At 39.1% G+C, this 18,310-nt stretch overlaps 1 pseudogene; it reads left to right on the top strand.

Annotated features, from left to right (window-relative positions):
* The first annotated feature begins 403 nt into the window (after nt 1–403).
* LOC110208744 (large ribosomal subunit protein eL32 pseudogene) lies at nt 404–808 on the top strand (annotated as a pseudogene).
* Nucleotides 809–18,310: the final 17,502 nt, after the last annotated feature.

Genomic DNA, 18,310 nt, shown 5'->3' on the forward strand with positions numbered 1-18,310 from the left:
GCAGTCATCTCCAAACTGTGCCTGGACAAGAATCCCTCTACAATATTCACTAAGTGGTTGCCTAGCCTTAGCTCTATGGGAAGATTTCTGTCCTTCAGAAGGAACGGGACAAAATTCATCCTCTTACTTTGAATTATACCTTTGACTATCAACCACACATCTCAATTTGATTCATTTCAACAAGTATTTATTACTGCAAATGCCTACTATGTGCAAGAAACAATGATTCTTGGGGAAGAACGGTAAAAAGTTAATTTGATGTGAGTACCAGTGCCATGGGTGGCTAGGTGACACAGGGCATAGAGTGCTAGACCTGGAGGCAAGAAGATGAGTTCAGCTTTCCTTCTCTCTCTCTTTCTGTTGGCGCTTCCCGTGGAGGGGCCGCTATCTCTTCACCAGCGCCATGCCTGCCCTCAGACCTCTCGTAAAGCCTATCATCAAGAAGCGGACCAAGAAGTTCATCTGGCACCAGTCTGACAGCTACGTCAAGACCAAGAGAAACTGGCTTAAACCAAGAGGCATGGAAAACAGGGTGCGAAGACGATTCAAGGGCCAGATCTTGATGCCCAATATTGGTTATGGAAGCAATAAGAAGACCAAACACATGTTACCGAGTGGATTCAGGAAGTTTTGGGTACACAATGTCAAAGAGCTAGGAGTGCTTCTAATGTGCAACAAATCTTACTGTGCTGAGATTGCTCACAACATGTCCTCCAAGAATCGGAAAGTCGTTGTTGAGAGAGCAGCTCAGCTAGCCATCAAAATTGCCAATCCAAATGCTAGACTGAGGAGTGAAGAAAATGAGTAAAATACTTCGCACATTTTTATTTGTGTTAAATAAAGCTTCCGATTACTACCCAAAAAAAAAAAGAAGAAGATGAGTTCAAATCTATCCTCAGATGCTTACAGGCTGTGTGACCCGGGCAAGTCACTTAACCCTGTTTGCCTCTGTTCTTCAGATGTAAAATAGTTGGAGAAGGAAATGGCAAACCATTCCTGTATGTTTGGCAAGAAAACCTCAAATGGGGTCACAAAGAGTTGGACACAACTGAAAGGAAACCTGTATCATAGACAAATTTAGACAAGCATAGAGACAAGGTAGAGATCTTATACGATGTGTGCATTTGTATATAATAGTGACAGCAGCTAATATTTAAAGTGTTTTATGACTTGCAAAGTACTTTACCAATATAATTTCAATTTATCTTCACAGCAATCTACCTGGGAGGTAGGTTACCCCATTTTACAGATGAGGAAACTGATGCGAACAGGTTGAGTAGCTTGCCCATGGCCATGCAGCTAGTGTGAAGTCAGATTTGAACCCAAATCTCCCTAACTCCAGCTAGTGGCCTCTCAATTAACCAGAAATACCACCATATATTTACCTTTTACCCATCTAGGGCGACACAAAGAAAGGCAAAAACAGTCCTTGTTCTCGAGGAGCTCATACTAAGCCAATGAAGGAGGCAACATTGCATGTAGAAGATAAATACAAAGTGGATGAAAGATAGCCTTAGAGGAGAAGGCAGAGAGAGGTCTCCTGGTTTTTACTGATATCCACCCCACCACTGAGAGCTTCCAAATCCTGCTGCACCTCCCTCTAAGAACACAGTTCTATCTCAAGCCTTACAGCTCTAGATGGACCTCACAGGTGGGTCCAGGTTAGGAAAAGATACGAATTAGGTCCATAGCATGATGGCTACAATGTTACACTTGGAGTTTGGAAGAGCTGTTTTCAAGTGCTGCTTAAAATAAAATTACTACACTAGCAAAGGTTGAGAGAGTAAGTTTTAGTCTTAACAGGGTAGTAGGTCAACTTAGCATAAGCAATTCCCTTTTGTTTCAAGCAGCTCCCATTTTGTGATTGAGTTGTTTTGGGGTAAGTTGTTCCTTTATAAGTTGTTTTTCAGTAATAAGATGGGCACCATTGTGTAAGTAAGCAACATGTGGGCATTCTTAAAAGATTGATTAAAAAACCCCACCTCTTGTGGTGGTTGTTCTGTCATGTCCAACTCTCTGTGACCCCATTTGAGGTTTTCTTGCCAAAGATATTGAAGTGGTTTGTCATTTCCTTCTCCAGCTCATTTTACAGATGAAGAAACTGAGGCAAACAGGGTTAAGTGACTTGCCCAGGGTCACATAGCTAGTAAGTGTCTAAGGCCAGATCTGAACTCAGGAAGTTGTCTTCCTGACCCCAGACTCAACACTCTATCCTCTATGCCACCTAACTGCCTGAAAATCCACCTTAGACCCTAGTCATCAGCCTGTTCCTAGAAGGATCCTGGAGCTGGTGTCTACATTCCCCACATCTGACATTCAATCAAGTCCTTCTTGGCTTAAGGGCAGTGCCAGTTGACAGACACTTGCCAGGTCACCATCTCAAAAGGAGACACACAACCTGGGGCTAGGCCGAGAAAGAAGCTTCTCTTGAGTTAAATATGAAAAAAAAAACTGGAATCTCAAAGAATCAGGTTGGCCATTTGTTTGCACACTTTGGTAAAGTTTGATAGCATTAAGAAGTGTAGCTCTAATTAGGATTTCCATCAACTAATTAGCATAGGTAATGATAAATCATCTAGACATGTACATTGTAGGTTCCTGACAGGTCACTTCATCCCACTCAGGCTTACTTTCTTCATTTGTAAAGAGAGGATAATAATAGTACCTACCTCAGGGGGTTGTTGTGAAGATCACATAAGATAATATATATAAAGATTTTTTTGTAAATTTAAAGTACCTGACAAATGTTAGCTGTCATCATCATCATCATTATTATTATCATCATCATCAGATTCACAACCTTCTCTCCCTGAGGAGTTTGGAGGAATAGTGATTGCTTATGGGTGTTGAGGGTGTTTCCTGCTGATGGATTTCCTTGGTTTCATAACACTTGCTTTATTAAGTGAATTATCTTGGTTTCTTTGCTACTGGTATGAAGCCTGGGTGACTTGTTACTGAGGGCTGATCTAAGAGGAAGTGAGAAAGGAGAGAGAATGACTGAGTTGGGGGAAGGGGACAGAAAAAAACTGGGACAGGATCTGGAAGTGTGTGCGTGTGTGTGTGTGTGTGTGTATGTGTGTGTGTGTGTGCAAGATAAAAAGACAAAACAGCAAACAATTCCTCAGTTCCAGCAGCTTACATTCTACTGGGAGGATATAACATACAGCTAATTAAGAATGTACATAATAATTTGAAGGAGAGGGGCACAGAGTCCTAACAACCAAGGGGATCAGGAAAGGCTTTCCATGGAAGGGAGTGTATAAATTGAACCTTGAAGAAAAACCTTGGAATTCTAAGAGGTTGGGGTGAGGATGGAGTATATTGCATGACTAGAGGACAGCTTATGCCAAAAAAAAAAAAGGCAGGAAATGGAATGTCAAATTCAGGGAACTAACTGCAAATCGGCCACTTAAGGAGGAATATACCATACATGAAAAGGAGTGATGTGCACTGAACCTGCAAAAGGTGAGCTTGAGTGCTACTATGAAGAGCTTTAGAGTATCTTTAAAGTATCCATGATGGTGCACTGGGAAAACAGTTACATTTTGCCTTTACTGCCTTCCTAAGCTGTTACTAAGCCTGAGACTTTCGCTATTTAAACCAAGAGATAATTGATCATGGTGGTGCAGTGGATAGAGTACTGGACCTGGAGTCTGAAAGACCCATCTTCATGGGTTCAAATCTGGCCTCAGATACTTAGTAGCTGTGTGACCCTGGGCAAGTCTCTTAACTCTATTTGCCTCAGTTTTCTCATCTATAAAATGAGCTGGAGAAGAAAATGGAAACCACTGCTGTTATCTCAGCCAAGAAAATGCCAGATGGGGTCACAGTTGGTCATGACTGAAATGATTGAACAACAATTGATCACAGCACTAAATATTTCCAGCATTACTGAAACGTGTTCTGATCATCCCTGCACTTCCTGTTGGAGTGCTAGAAGACTATGCTTTATTGTTGTTGTTTATTTCTTTTATGGCTCCTAGGATTTATACAGTGAAGGCCCATTTGAAAGTCTTACAAAATGTGTTGGGAACTGAGTCTTTATCTCCCATGGATGCCAGATCAATGAGCTATCTGTGAGTTTTCCAAAGTCCAATCGTTCCCCAACAAGTCCAGAGGTTAATATGCAACATACTCTTTTTCCTCTCCTGCTGGGGAAATTCCCAAAATGTGTATTCTGGCCCATTCTTTATTCCCTCCACTTCTCACTTTCTCTATCCTACCATAATCTAAAGAGATTCACCACTTCTTGAAATCTCTAATTCTGGGAAAAGAGACAACATCACCCTGTCCTCCCAGGAATTCTGACTGTATTAGAATTACTAGAAATCCCCAGTTAAAGAAGTGAGGAGAGAGACTTCTAATCATTACTAGTATTTCCTAGTCATGCATCATGATTCAAGTCTTAGACTGTCCCAAGCAGTTAGAGAGGTTAGAAGTTCAGAGTAGTTTGAGTATTAGGGGTATATATTCTAGGGGTCTCTTTTATACAAAAGCAGAGAGGAGAAAACAGCAGGGACCACCAAAAACACCATCAGTAAGTTTCCACTTGGGCAGCTAGGTAGTGCAGTGGATAGAGTGCCAGACCTGGAGTCGAGAAGACCTGAGTTCAAATACAGCCTCAGACGCTTGGTTGCTATATGACCCTGGTCAATTTTTAACTCTGCCTCAGTTTCCTCATCTGTAAAATGAGCTGGAAAAAGAAATGGCAAGCCATTGCAGTATCTCTGCCAAGAAAACCCCAAATGGGGTCACAAAGAGTTGGACACGGCTGAAATGACTGAACATGCTTCCACTTACTGAGATAGGTTCACAGAGACTTGCCATGTGTGACTTCACATAGACAATACATGTTCAAAGAATTAAAAAAAATATTTCCTATTAACACTGTTTCATATGATGTAGAAGTCGTAGGTGGTGTGTTTGTCAGATTTGTAGATAATACCAATTTAAGTGCGTAACATAACACACTGAATGACATTAGGATTCAGAAAGATCTTAACAGGTTAACGTGGTGACTAGGCTGAATCTAATAAGATGAAATATAACAGGGATAAACTTAAGGTCTATATGTTCATCAAAAAAAAAACCTTCACAAGTATAAGCTAAAAAAAGCAAGGCTAGTTATCAGTTTGCTTGATAAAGATCTGAGGGTTGAAGTGGACTACAAGCTTCATATGAATCAGAAATGAGACACAGAAGCCAAGAAAACTATTGCAATCTTAGGCTACATTAAGATAAGCATTGCTTCCTGGAATGAAGATTTAATAGTCCTGCTGTACTCTGTCCTTGGTCTTTATTCCTCTTCTGGCTCCACTTCTGGGTCATTATTAGAGTTATGATGGCTCAGTGTAAATAGCAATGGTTTCTATTCTGGCCAGAAACTCTGAGGGTCTTCCCCTCCCAGACTGATTCTTTTAGGAAGGTAAAACTAGGCCATCTTCTGCCGTGACTCTTACCTAGCTTTTGGACGTCATTGCCAATAGTCCAGACCTATGTCTGGCCACTGGGCTCTGCTGACTCTGGAGGAGAGAGTGAGGCTGGTGACCTTGCACAGCCCTGCCTCACTTAAATCCAGCTCAGTTATGAGTCAAGACATCACTGTCCTGATGTCACTGGTCCTCTTCGAGGACGAAGGACAAACAATCATCCACTTCTGATTCTCTGGACTTTTCCCACCTTGCCACAGCAGCCTTTTCGCTCTGGAAGTTCAATCTATTCTCCCCCTGAATGTTCCCTCTGTTGGTTCCTCTCACAACCTCCATTTTAAGGAATTTTGCCAGGCCAGCCATTCCTAACTCCCCAGACCGTCTCTACCCTCTCCTGCTGTAGGTACCTCCTCCTTACCCTCTCTCCCTTGCCCCCTCTCTTTAATTTCTTTTTATTTGTTGGCTTTCCCCCATTAGAATGTAAACTCCATTAGGGCAAATTCTATCTTTCTTTCTCCTCTGATTTATATTTCTAATACTTAACACAGTGCCTGGTAAATAGTTAGCACTTAATAAATGCTTGCTATCTTGCTGCCCTTGTCACACAATAGCTACTGCATTAAGTTCCAGCTGCCACATTTTAGAAAGGATATTGATAAGCTGGACAAAACACAAAGGAGGGCAACTAAAGTAGTGAAGAACCTCAAGATCATGTCATATGAAGATGGATCAAGGGAACTGGCAGTAATTAGACTAAAGAAGGAAAGATTTGGGGAATCGCAAGGTTGCCATCTTCAAGTATTTAAAAGTTTGTCATGAGGAAGAAGCCTTAGACATGTTCCACTTGGCCTCAAAAGGCAGACCTAGGAGCAGAAGTTAACAAGAAGTTAATTTGACATAAGGAAAAACTTTTAAACAATAAGAGCTATCCAAAATGGATAAAGCACTGGGTCTGATGTCAAGAAGACTCATCTTCCTGAGTTCAAATCTGGCCTCAGACACTTATTAGCTGTGTGACCCTAGGCAAGTCACTTAACCCTGTTTGCCTCAATTTCCTCATCTGTAAAATGAGCTGGAGAAGGAAGTGGCAAACCACTCCACTGTGTTTGCCAAGAAAACCCCAAACAAGGTCACAAAGGATTGGACATGATTAAAAATGACTAAACAATAAAAGTAGAAAGGGCTACCATAGGAAGTGATATGTGCCCTTCACTGCAAGCCTTCAAGCAAAGGCTGGATTACCACTTGTCAGAAATGTTGAGAATAAGAGAATATTCTTGTTCAGATAGAATGGCATTGGAGATTCTGTGAAATCAATTCCCATTGAGTTTTCTTGTTATCTGGATTCTGTGTGTACTGAGCTACCTACATAATTTAGATTTTTTTTCCATATTTTAATTCTGTATTATTACAACCTACTGAAGAAAGTTTGATCTGTCCATAAAAAAGCATTTATTAAGTATCTGCCATATACCAATCAAGTTAATATGCTTAACCCCATTTCACAGATATGGAAAGTAAGGAAGAAAAAAGCTAATAAAGAGAAAGTGCAATTAATGGGCTCCCATTTCTGTGTGATACACACACACAAAAAAAGCTCTAGATCAGATCTGAGTCAAAGGCCCCTTCCTCAAAAACCTTGTCATTGCCATGGGAAAGCTACAGAAGTGCTCCAATCTGGACATGTTATAATTAGAAGCAAACACAGGCTTTACAAGGCTCATCATGTTTCTAGGAAGCTGGTTCCGTGTTGGCTTGGTGAGACATCCTCTTCCTACAATCATGAGTCACTTGGGATTTCCAAGGCCAACCACCCCTTCTTCTTAGCTGTCTTCTAATATTAGGGAGGGAAGCTCACCTAAGTGCTCCCAGGTCCAACAACCATGGAGAAGCTGGCAGGGGTCCACCCCCTGAGGAAGACACGCTTTGGGCATTTTGGAAGAGGGATGGAGGGCTTTTGCCAAGCTTGTTCCGAGTCAGCACATGTCTGCTTTGTCATACCTGGTGAGACCATTTCTCATCCACACAGCAGCCTACCCCAAACCTCTCACCTCACCTCTTGCTACCTTCCCCAAAACTGTGCCACCTCACCTCTGCAAAGCTATGAATCCATGCTCCTCAGGAAGCACTACTAAGAAAAGGGTACTAGTAAGGGGCAAAGGGGAGTCATAGTTTTTGAATTATCAGATTGGCTATGGAACCCAAAGGGAAAAAACTGTACAGAACTGTATTCTGGGCTATGGCTTCCAAACCTCCAGACTGCCACCTATCTCTGCCAATGTCTGCCCAACAGCCCCAGATAAGTCATCCTGTAGCCCACAATGCTAAGTTCTTCTTTTTCTGCCAGCCACCTCCACCCCACTTTCCACAAGCTACATGATGACTGCATTCACCATGATCAAGAGAAGAAATCTTAGCAGATTTAGAGCTAGACCTTGGATATCTTGATTTTATATTTTATTTATTTATTATATATATATATAATATATTTATATTTATTTATATTATTATATATTTATTATATATGTAAATATATATATGATTTTATACATGAGGAAATTGAGATCCAGTCAATTTAATCAATAAGCAATATAAGGTATTTATTATATGCCAAGTTAATTGATTTACCCAAGGTCACACATGTGGTAAATGGCAGAACCAGGATTTGAACCCAGGAGTCCAATTCCACACTCAGGGTTCTCTTCATTGACAATGTTGCTTTTGTCTTCTCTCAGAATCATAGGGCTAAGAGAGACCATCTAGTCCAAACACCTCATTTTACTGACTCAAAGTTTACCAACCACTGAGACTTTGGTCAAGTCATCTGTAGTATGAGGATAATAGGAACCATTCTTCAGACAGCTAGATGATACAGTGGAGATAGAGCATTGGACCTGGAATTGGGAAGTCTTTTACTGAAATATGGCCTCAGATACCTACTAGCTGTGTGGCAAGTCATAAAACCTCTACCTGCCTCATTTTCATCCTCTCGTAAAAATGAGGTTAATCCTAGCACCTATTTCCCAGGGTTGTTGTGAGGATCAAATGAGATGATATTTATGAAATACTTCATAAACTTCAAATCACTATATAAATACTAGCTATGAATCCCATTAAAAATCAGTTAACTTCAAGGGTCTAAAGGCAGGCTTCCCTCTTTTATCCAGTGAAGTGGTAGACTGTAGTTATGGAATGAGGCATTCTTCTTTTACAGGGGAATACAGGGATCAGGGAGTGATAGTGATTTTTTAAAAAATCGTCAATAAAATGTTTGTTTTAATCAATAATAAATATTTGAGAGAAAGGTGCTAAAATCACAGATTTAGACAATAATCCTTATTTCTTTATGACCATTTCATTTCATGTTGCTGATAATGCTCCCCACCCCCAGGTCTATAGAACTAACATTCCAGCCCTCTCACTTTAGGATATAGTGCAGGGAAGTTCTTATTGGACGGGCAGGTTCCCCCAGCAAGGCTAGAGTCATGGAGAAGACCCAGGAGTCCTGCTTCTCAGCTGACTGGCTTACCACTAGTGGTAACCACTAGACCACACTTCCTCCCAGAGAGAGACAAGGGACTGAAATCAAAGGTTTCCCCCCTGATTCCGGCTATTTGCTAATCCTGCCTATTGCCCAACTATGTGACCCTACAGTCTATGACTTAGAAACAGATGTTGTAAGAGAGCAGTCTGAAGTCTCAAGAAAGGGCAGGGGGGTGGCGGGGAGGAAGGAGGAGGCGGTGGAGGGATTCAAGGCACAGAGCCAGGACAAGAATTTCCTCTTCTGCTAAATTTCAGGCAGGAGTGGAAGTCAATTTAAATTGTTACCGTGCAGATCAGGGTTCGTTTTTGCAATTGCCTGGCTCCTCTTCCAGCTTTGTACTCATTGTAAAGAAGAACTCAAAAATGAGTCATGTTGACCTGACTTTTGCCTCTGCTCCCATACTAATGTAGATGATGAAGTTACATATTTGGCCTGACAGCCCCTTCATTAGGCGGGAGTGTTGGGTTATACTCCCGCCTTTCACTAGAAAGTTGAAGCATCCAGAAGTTGAGCAATTTGCCTAAGGTTACAATAATCACCACACTTTACTTGGACTAAAAGTATTATCGGCCTTTTTCAATGCATCTCTTTGCCGCTTGTCAACACATACTCTACTTAAGGCATCCACTAAAGAAACAAACACAAGACACACACACAAAAAAAAAACACTGAAAATCTAATTATCTAATTAAATCTAATTAAAGGGGAAAAAGCAATGGATTTGAAGTCAATGAACCTGGGTTCAAATCCCAGCTCTGCCACTTACTACCTATGTGACCTTGGGCAAGTTACTTAATTTCTCTGGGCCTCAGTTTCTTCAGCTATAAAATGCAGGGATTGGATTAGATGACCTGCTGAAATCCTTCCCAGCTCTAAATGTGTAAGTTGTGGTTGTGTCATTTTTCAGTCACGTCTGACATTTTGTGACCCCTTTTGTGGTTTTCTTGGCAAAGATATTGGAGTGGTTTGCCATTTCCTTCTCCAGCTCATTTTACCGATGAGGAAACTGAGGCAAATAGAGTGAAGTGACTTGTACAGGATCACACAGTGCCTGTGGCTGGATTCAAACTCAGCAGGAGGAGTCTTCCTGACTTCAGGCCAGGCACTCCATTCATTGGGCCACCTATCTTCCCCTAAATCTATGAGTGTAGGATCACAATTCCTTGGGCCTCCTTTTCCCTGTAAAGTTTCCACAGTTGCTTTCCTAGTAGTCATACATTTGTAACTGATATTCATTTGGCACTTTAAGGTTTAGAAAGCGCTTTTGTTAACTCAATATATTCTTACCACAATCCTATGAAAAAAGTACCATTGGTATTATTATCCCCGCTTTATAGAAGTGAAAACAAAGGATGAGAGATATTAAATGACTCGCCCAAAATCACATAGCCAATAAGTGCCAGGTGTAAGATCTGAACCCAAGTCTTCCTGACTCTAGTTCTAACATGCTAGCCACTACCTTGTGCTTCTGCTTTCAAATGTACCTTGGTTTCCTTGGGGAAAACATATATGGGATATTCTTTTTGTATGATCTAACACAATGTCATCAACAAATAAATACCTGATCAATATTTTTTGAAAAACAATTTCTTTAAGTACTGCTGATTGGAAGGACTGAAAGACATCATTTCTAATACTGTTGCTTATTTTCATAATATAATTGTCAAAAGAAAAAAGTAGTTTTAAAAGTCATCTTGTAAGTGTCTAAATGAATAGAGTTTGGGGGAAATAAATAAAAAACAAACAGGCAGACCCAGGGCTACAAATATCCTCACATATTTAAATGGCTATCAGAATGCAACTTATATTAAACAAATTCCCATCAGTCAAAGGAAATATCCCTCTCTTTGCTCACAGTAGCAACTCAACTGGACAGTCAGATCTTTTGCAAAATGTTAAAATGTGTGCAACTGAAGAGGTAGAAGATTCTTCCTGGCCCACACCATGGAAGGGCTTGGTAGATATGTTCCCTATAATATTGCCCTGGTGCCTCAGTTTACATGGAAGTGACCTGGATTCTCCAAGGTTATGCTGGCTGAGTGAAAGTTTGACAGGTCCTACTAAGCTGAAAAGGATTGTGGATTATATGTCTGTCATCTGGGAATTAATCATTGAATCGATTACCAAATATTTCTCAAGTCCCTACTGTGTGTTGGGCACTAAGCTAGGCCCTAGGACTCCAAAGACAAACATGAAAAGAAAGCACATCCACACGTAGGCAGGTTTATACAAAAATAAATAAGTAAATGCATGAATGAAGGAATGAATGAATGAATGAATGAATGAATGAATGAATGAATGAATGAAAAATAAAGATACAAGATAACCTTGAAATGGGAAGCACTAGCATCTGGGGACCCCAGGAAAGGTTTTCTGCAGAAGGTGGTACTTGAAGTGAATATTGAAGGAAACCAGGAATTCCAAGAGACAGAGGTAAAGAAGATCATTCCCACTATGGAAGACACCCAGTGCAAAGTACAGGGATGGGAGACTGAGCTAAATGTAGAGTGAGTCAATAATAGCTTAGCAACTAGGATTTTTTAAGCTGGAGCAACTGTCTAGTAAGGCCTGGAGAAGTAGAAGGAGAGCTAACCTTGATGAAATGTTGCTTTTTTAAAAGCAATGAAGGAGAATAGGATCATAGATTTCGAGCTAAAAGGGACCTTAAAGGTTATGAAGTCTAAACTCTCTGTTTTACAGATGAGGAAACACATTTAAACAGATGATGTGAAGTGACTTACCTAAGGTCTCATAGCTGAATGTCTGGGGCAGGATTTGAGTCCAGGTTTTTCTAACTCCAAGACCAGTGCCCCATCTAATATATTATGCTGCCCAATTTCTGTCCTATTTGTCCAGGCTCTGAATGTCTCCAGTCAGCCATAGAAAGAAGTCTTCCATTTGCATTTTATTTACAAAATGTGGGAAGCACAGTTTCTAATTCCAGCTTTGCCAGTTAAAAACTACACAACATAATCCATGAGAATTTTCTCCCCCCCCCAACAATTCTGTTCCCTCCCTTGTTTTTTTCCTTAACCTTTTCAACACTCTTTGTCATTCATTTTTCTTATGCTTCCCTGTCTTTCTTTGCATCATAGAATCTTAGTCTATAAAGACCCTAGAAATGATAAAGTTTATTCCTGTCATTTCACAGTTGATAAAAACGAGGCCCAGGGTTGTGAATTGACTTGTCCATCTATTAACAGAAAGAGCTGCTAAATTCTGGTGGTTTCTTTCCTTCTACCTCTTTAAAAAAAAAAAAAGAATTTCACAACCTTCAAAATAGAAATATTCTCCATAAAGACCACTCTTTCTATTAACCAGATGCAAAGTTTCTTTAAATCACATGAGAAACCTCACTATGGGGAGAGGAAGAAGGTGATAAAGAAGAAATTTAAAATAACCTAAGATCTTACCTGTGATGACCAAAAATGAATAAATGAAGGAATGTGATGAAGAGAAGGAGACATACTCTCATCATTATTTCCAGTGTATTATCCTACTAAAATCAAGACTGGAGATGACCCACATTATCTGAGGTAGTTCTAATAGGGCATCGTTTTTTAAAAAACAAATACCCACCTATGGATGGTTGAAGCATTCTGTGATAACTTTAAGCTCCATACAAATGCCAGATGATATTATGCCTATTGCTTTATTAAAAATTTATGACAGCCTTGCAAATATGTACCCCATGTTTACCATCCTAACACATTTCCCAGGAAAACACATGGGGTAAGCAAGTTTAATGGAAAGAACATTAGCTGGGCAGTTTAACAGAGCTGGATTCTACTACTAAATAGCTGTATGACCTCAGAATAATCCTTTCATGCCTTAGCTTCCTCATTTGTAACATTTGGGTGATCTCTAAGGTCCCAGCTTTAATGTTCTACCATTCTTAGCTATAAAGTAAAGAAAATCTACCTGATATTTTGTGAATGCTGTCCTGGATCAGCAGTCCTCTGAAAGCTGGTTTGTGAGCTTTCAGAGGATTTCTGACAACCTTCTAAAATCCCTTCCTTAAATTCCTTGGTATTATACGTGGAAGCAAACTGAAAATATGCTTCTCCCTGTCTTTATTGGAAGAGAGTGCCTCAGGGGCTGTAACTTCTTCCTGAACAATTCTTAATGCCCCAAGGTATAGACACTCACGTCACCTGTAGGCCAAGACAGTGCCGCTTATCATGTTGACATCTATGTGTGTGGGTACTACCAAAGTGTCAATGAATGAAGAGACCATCATCACCTTCTATCTCACACACTACATACACATAAAGATTGCCCTGCAGTGTGTACCTCTAGCCATTGTTTCAGGGAGGTCCATCTCTTTTGGCTGCTCTGATCTTTCTTGTAGATGCCATTCGTTCAAAAAGGGACTCAGTTTCACCTCAGTGCCAAGAGGAACATATATGAATTCCTTCTGAAAGATTACATCATTAAAACAGATGATACTTCCTTTTAAAAATGCAGAAGGACTAGAGGACTAAACATATGTGAAATTACTTGAGGTTTGAACCAGGTCCTCTGACTAAAACTTTGGTGTTCTTTCCACTGTATCACATCTCTAGGTTTCTTCCAATTGTCCCATAGATTTCTCAATGGTCACACCCACAGGATTCCCAGGATCCCTGAGATTTAGAATTGGAAGATCATTTAGTTCAGGATTCTTAGCTTGTTTTGTAACATGGACCCCTTTGGCAGTCTGGTGAAACCTATGGACCCTTTCTCAGAATAATGGTTCTCTATGCATAAAATAAAGTATGTAGGATTATAACAGAACATAATGATATTGAAATAGCAAGCAAAATATTAAAGGAAAAGAACAGGTTCAGAATCCCTTATGTTCTTTTCCTTTAATATTTGATTTACACTGGTATATGACCTTGGGAAAACTACTTAACCTCACTAGGCTTCATTTTCCTCATGTGTAAAATGGGAAGATTGGACTTGTTGGCTCCTGAAGTATTTTTCCATCAACAGACACCAGATACATGATTCTTGATCAGATGATGTCTAAGGTTCCTCCCCACTTGAAATCTATTCTCCTCTAATCTAGAAAAGATGGAATATATTCTATAAATATCAATAATATAAGTTATTTATAATTAATATAATTATATATAAACAATACTATATAATTATATATAAACAATATAAATATAAAATATTTATCTTATTGAGTTCTAATGACTGTGATGATATCATGAGATCCTTGGAATGTGAAGGCAGAGATCTGGGGTCAGATTCCAGTTCTGCTTTTTACCACCTGTTGGACATTGGGCAAGATAATTCTTTCATAGGGCCTCCATTTCCTCATTTGTAAACTAAGGCAGTTGGACTCAGTGACCTCTAGGGTCTTGTCCAGCTCTAGATGTTATGATCCTCAACCTGTTTCTCTAATTACCAGATACTAGACAATTCCATCTACAGTCGAGGATTTCCTCAGTCTAAAATTATGCCCTTTAGTTTGAAGGCATACCTCAACGCATCCATTCCTTAAGCAGCATCACTGTTGGCCATTCTTGCAGTTTGGGACCCCACTTAACCTTCCCATAAAACAGCTGCTGAAGGCTCCTTTTCTCTTTGTCCCTTTTGCCTAGAGGAAAACTCTGGTCACCTTGACCAAGTTGCACTCTGACTGATGGAAGTTTTGGGTTATCTATTATGTTTTTCTGAAGCGGAGTAATACGTAACATATATTTTTAAGGTTTATGGTCATACAACAATCAATGACTATAGTAATCTACTATTTGATAAATCCAAAGACTCCAGCTTCTAGGAGATGAGAACTTACTATTTAACAAAAACCGCTGGGAAAACTGGAAAATAATATGGCAGAAACTAGACATAGTTTCTTATACCCTATACCAAAATAAAGTTCAAATGAATACATGATTTAGATATAAAGACTGATACTATAAGCAAACTAAGAGAGCAAGGAATAGTTTACCTATCAGATCTGTGGAGAAGGAAAGAATTTATGACCAAATAAGAGATAGAGAACATTATGAAATGTAAAATGGATGACTTTGGTTACATTAATGTTTTCTTAAGTAGGAGAGAAAATTTTAAACTCAAAATCTTATGGAAGTGAATGTTGAAAACTAAAAATAAATAAATTCATTATTCTTTTTTTAAAAAAGGTTTGTGGTCACCTCTAGAGAACTGTGGTGGCTTCAAAGCAGCTTATAAACTTGATCTTGTCCTATAGAATATATATCTGTAAAACACCTTCATTAACTATCAAGAAACTCCTGGATGATCATCTTTAAGAATTCCAATGATCATGGACCATTGGATCCAAAGGAAACTTTAAAAATCATCAAGTCCAAATTCTGCATTACATAGATAAGAAAACTGAGGCCAAAATAACTATCCCAAGATCACATGGCCCTGAAGTCACATGACTAAGTTAATGGTAGAGCCACCAGTAGAACAAATTTTTATAACCTTTGAGATATTTTGTTTTATTTCCCAGACAGTTTTTAATTACTGGCTACATACAATAGCAAAAACTGCATTAGATAAATTGAACGAAAGTTGTCTTTCTATCCAAACCTACTTTATTCTCCTGGTAAGAGGGGAAAGATTAATCAGCATGCCATTGTCACTCAAAGAAAAAAGAAACAAACCAAAATCAAAAATAGCTAGAACCTTGGAATTTGAGTGAACTTCACAGAAAAGCCATACTTTACTCTGTATTTTCTCAAAGAAGAATTTCTAATGTCTCCCTCAAGTCATCACTCTGTCGTTTCTGTAAAATCCACAGTGATTCATCAGCAACAGTTTCAGGATGTGGAAAGTCACTGGTAAGTTAATTGTTGGATGGTTTTTGTCCTACCCTTTCTTCTGTACATTCATATTGCCAGTGTTTAATGTATATGAAGCTAGAGGGCTCCAACTGGAGGGCCCCAAAGCTCCAGAGGTTGTGTAAATATTTGTATATTTCATATGTATGTGTTTATGTCCATGTCTGTGCCCATGTCCACGTCCATTTCTTTATCTATGTCTACAATATGGCAATATTTAAAGGGCCTATGATTTTGTCAATGTGGGAATTCCTAACATAAGAAAAACTTCCCCTGACATGGATCACAACCTATTTATAAATTACAGTCTAGGAGAATTGCTTGAGGTACAGAGATGTTAAGAAAATTGCCCATGGTACGTAACTAGTAAATGTCACAGGAAGAATTTGAACTTAGCTCTTCCTTACTTTAAGCTCAAATCTCTATACTATGCTACCTCTCTGTGTCTTCACTTATTCATTTATACACAATGTATATGGAAGGAAGAAATTTGCTGTAGTGGATAGAGAGCTGCCCTCCAAGCCAAAAAAATGCCAGGTTCAAGTTTTACCTCTGACATACACTGGCTGTGTGGCCCTAGATAAATCACTTAACTTCTCAGTGCTTTAGGCAATTCTTCAAAACTATTAGTCTCAGGGAAGGTACTAACCTGCATTAATAGGGACTGGACTTGTGAGATTACACACACACACACACACACACACACACACACACACACACACACATACACGCGCACGCGTGCACACGCATATATAAACACATGTACAGGTGTCCCTGATAGCCCTAATAGATTGCACATTATAATCTGCATATATATGTGTGTATATGCATATAATTATATTTACATATATAATGGGTATACATGTATGCATATGCATATACACACACACACACATAAATATATTTTAGTTATCTGGAAAAAACACATTCATAATGCCTCATTTCCCTAAGGATTCTAGATAAAGGAAGTATCATTGTATGTATGTGTGTATATATACACATATTGAAGTATTACCAGTATTATTGTATGTACATGCATATATACATACATGCATACCATAATACTTCCTTTATCTAGAATCCTTAGGAAACAGAGCACTGTGTATTTTTTTCCCAGATAACTACAGCTGAATCTTTTAAGCTCTGAAACCTTTCATACATTTGCTATTTTATAGAAATATTTCTAAGATATATAATCATCTGCCTTCTTAAACAGAATATATAGATTATAATATAAGCCTTTATTGATGACATTTATTATTATAATGCTATACCATAATACTGTGGTACCACCCAAGAGCTAGACTGTAGTCGAACTGTTGGCCTTTATCCCAAGTGATGTCTGATTTCTAGGCATATATAGTTCTTGGGTCTATTTCATCTCTCCATGTCAAGCTGCCAGGCATCACTTCTCAGTGTTGGTGGCATGCCTGTTTCTAGTAACCCTGCTCCCAATCCTTCTTTTTATTTGCTGCTTTGAATTTTCTGTGGGCTGGGAAACTAGATAATTATGTGTGTTTGACTAGAAAATTTTTCAGTGTTTCAAGAATGCACGATTTTGTTTCTTTGAGTATTCTCTTCATTGACTTAAGTTAAAACTCTCTACAGCTCAGAAGATGATCTTCTAGGGTTGCTGTGGTCAAAAACACAAAATTCTTCATTCTGCAGCTAACCTATTGATTAGCCTTTCCCATCTCAGGAAGCCTGGCCCTTGGACCAAAGACACATACTCTCTCTTTGGGCCTATATTCAAAACCTTACCAGTTTGTTAGGAATTACCAACATTTGTCAGTAAAATATATAAAATTAAATTTCTGATTTAAGTCAATGAGCCTTGAATGAGAGTTTATCTTACAGGAAAAAAAAAAAGAAATAATGCACAGACTTTAATGCATAGGCTTCGTGATTGGTATTTTCAGATCTTAGAAGGCTTTTTTGCTTAGTTTCTGGTATTTCATTATGTTCCTAATGCTTCAGGTTCCTAGCTCTTCCTTCTGGATAAATGGTTTGTGTGTGTATACATGCATGCCTACATGTATGTATGTCTACAAAACATGTGGATATCATGAACTCAGTTGTCAACAACATGCACATGAAAATCTGTAGGCAGCCTTTAGCCATGGAGAGCATAGAATGCTGACCACATATGAAAGTCATTTGCTCTCCAGAAACTTGGGTATCTAAAAGCATTGCACAATTGGTTTGAGTTACATAAATCCTTTCTTAGGAGAATAAGAAAAAGAAAGGAAGAATAAAATAACCTCCTAGAATTGACTCACAGAAAGACTCATAGATTTGAAAAGACCTCAAAAAGTTGTTTTCTCATTTTCTCTCAATTTCTCATTCTAGAGATGAGGAAAGCTAAGGGCTGAAGTGGTCAGCTTTTCATACAAGTTAGAAGGGGGCCTAAGATATAATTTAGCCTGACCTCTATATTTTAAAGATGAGGAAACTGAAATCCGGGGAAATTGTGACTTGCCCCAACTTCACAAATATAGTAAGCACCAGATTTGACTCCAGTGACTCTGACT

The sequence above is a fragment of the Phascolarctos cinereus genome, unplaced genomic scaffold, assembly GCF_003287225.1.
Source record: "Phascolarctos cinereus isolate Bilbo 61053 unplaced genomic scaffold, phaCin_HiC Scaffold_3;HRSCAF=262, whole genome shotgun sequence".
NCBI classification, from domain to species: domain Eukaryota; kingdom Metazoa; phylum Chordata; class Mammalia; order Diprotodontia; family Phascolarctidae; genus Phascolarctos; species Phascolarctos cinereus.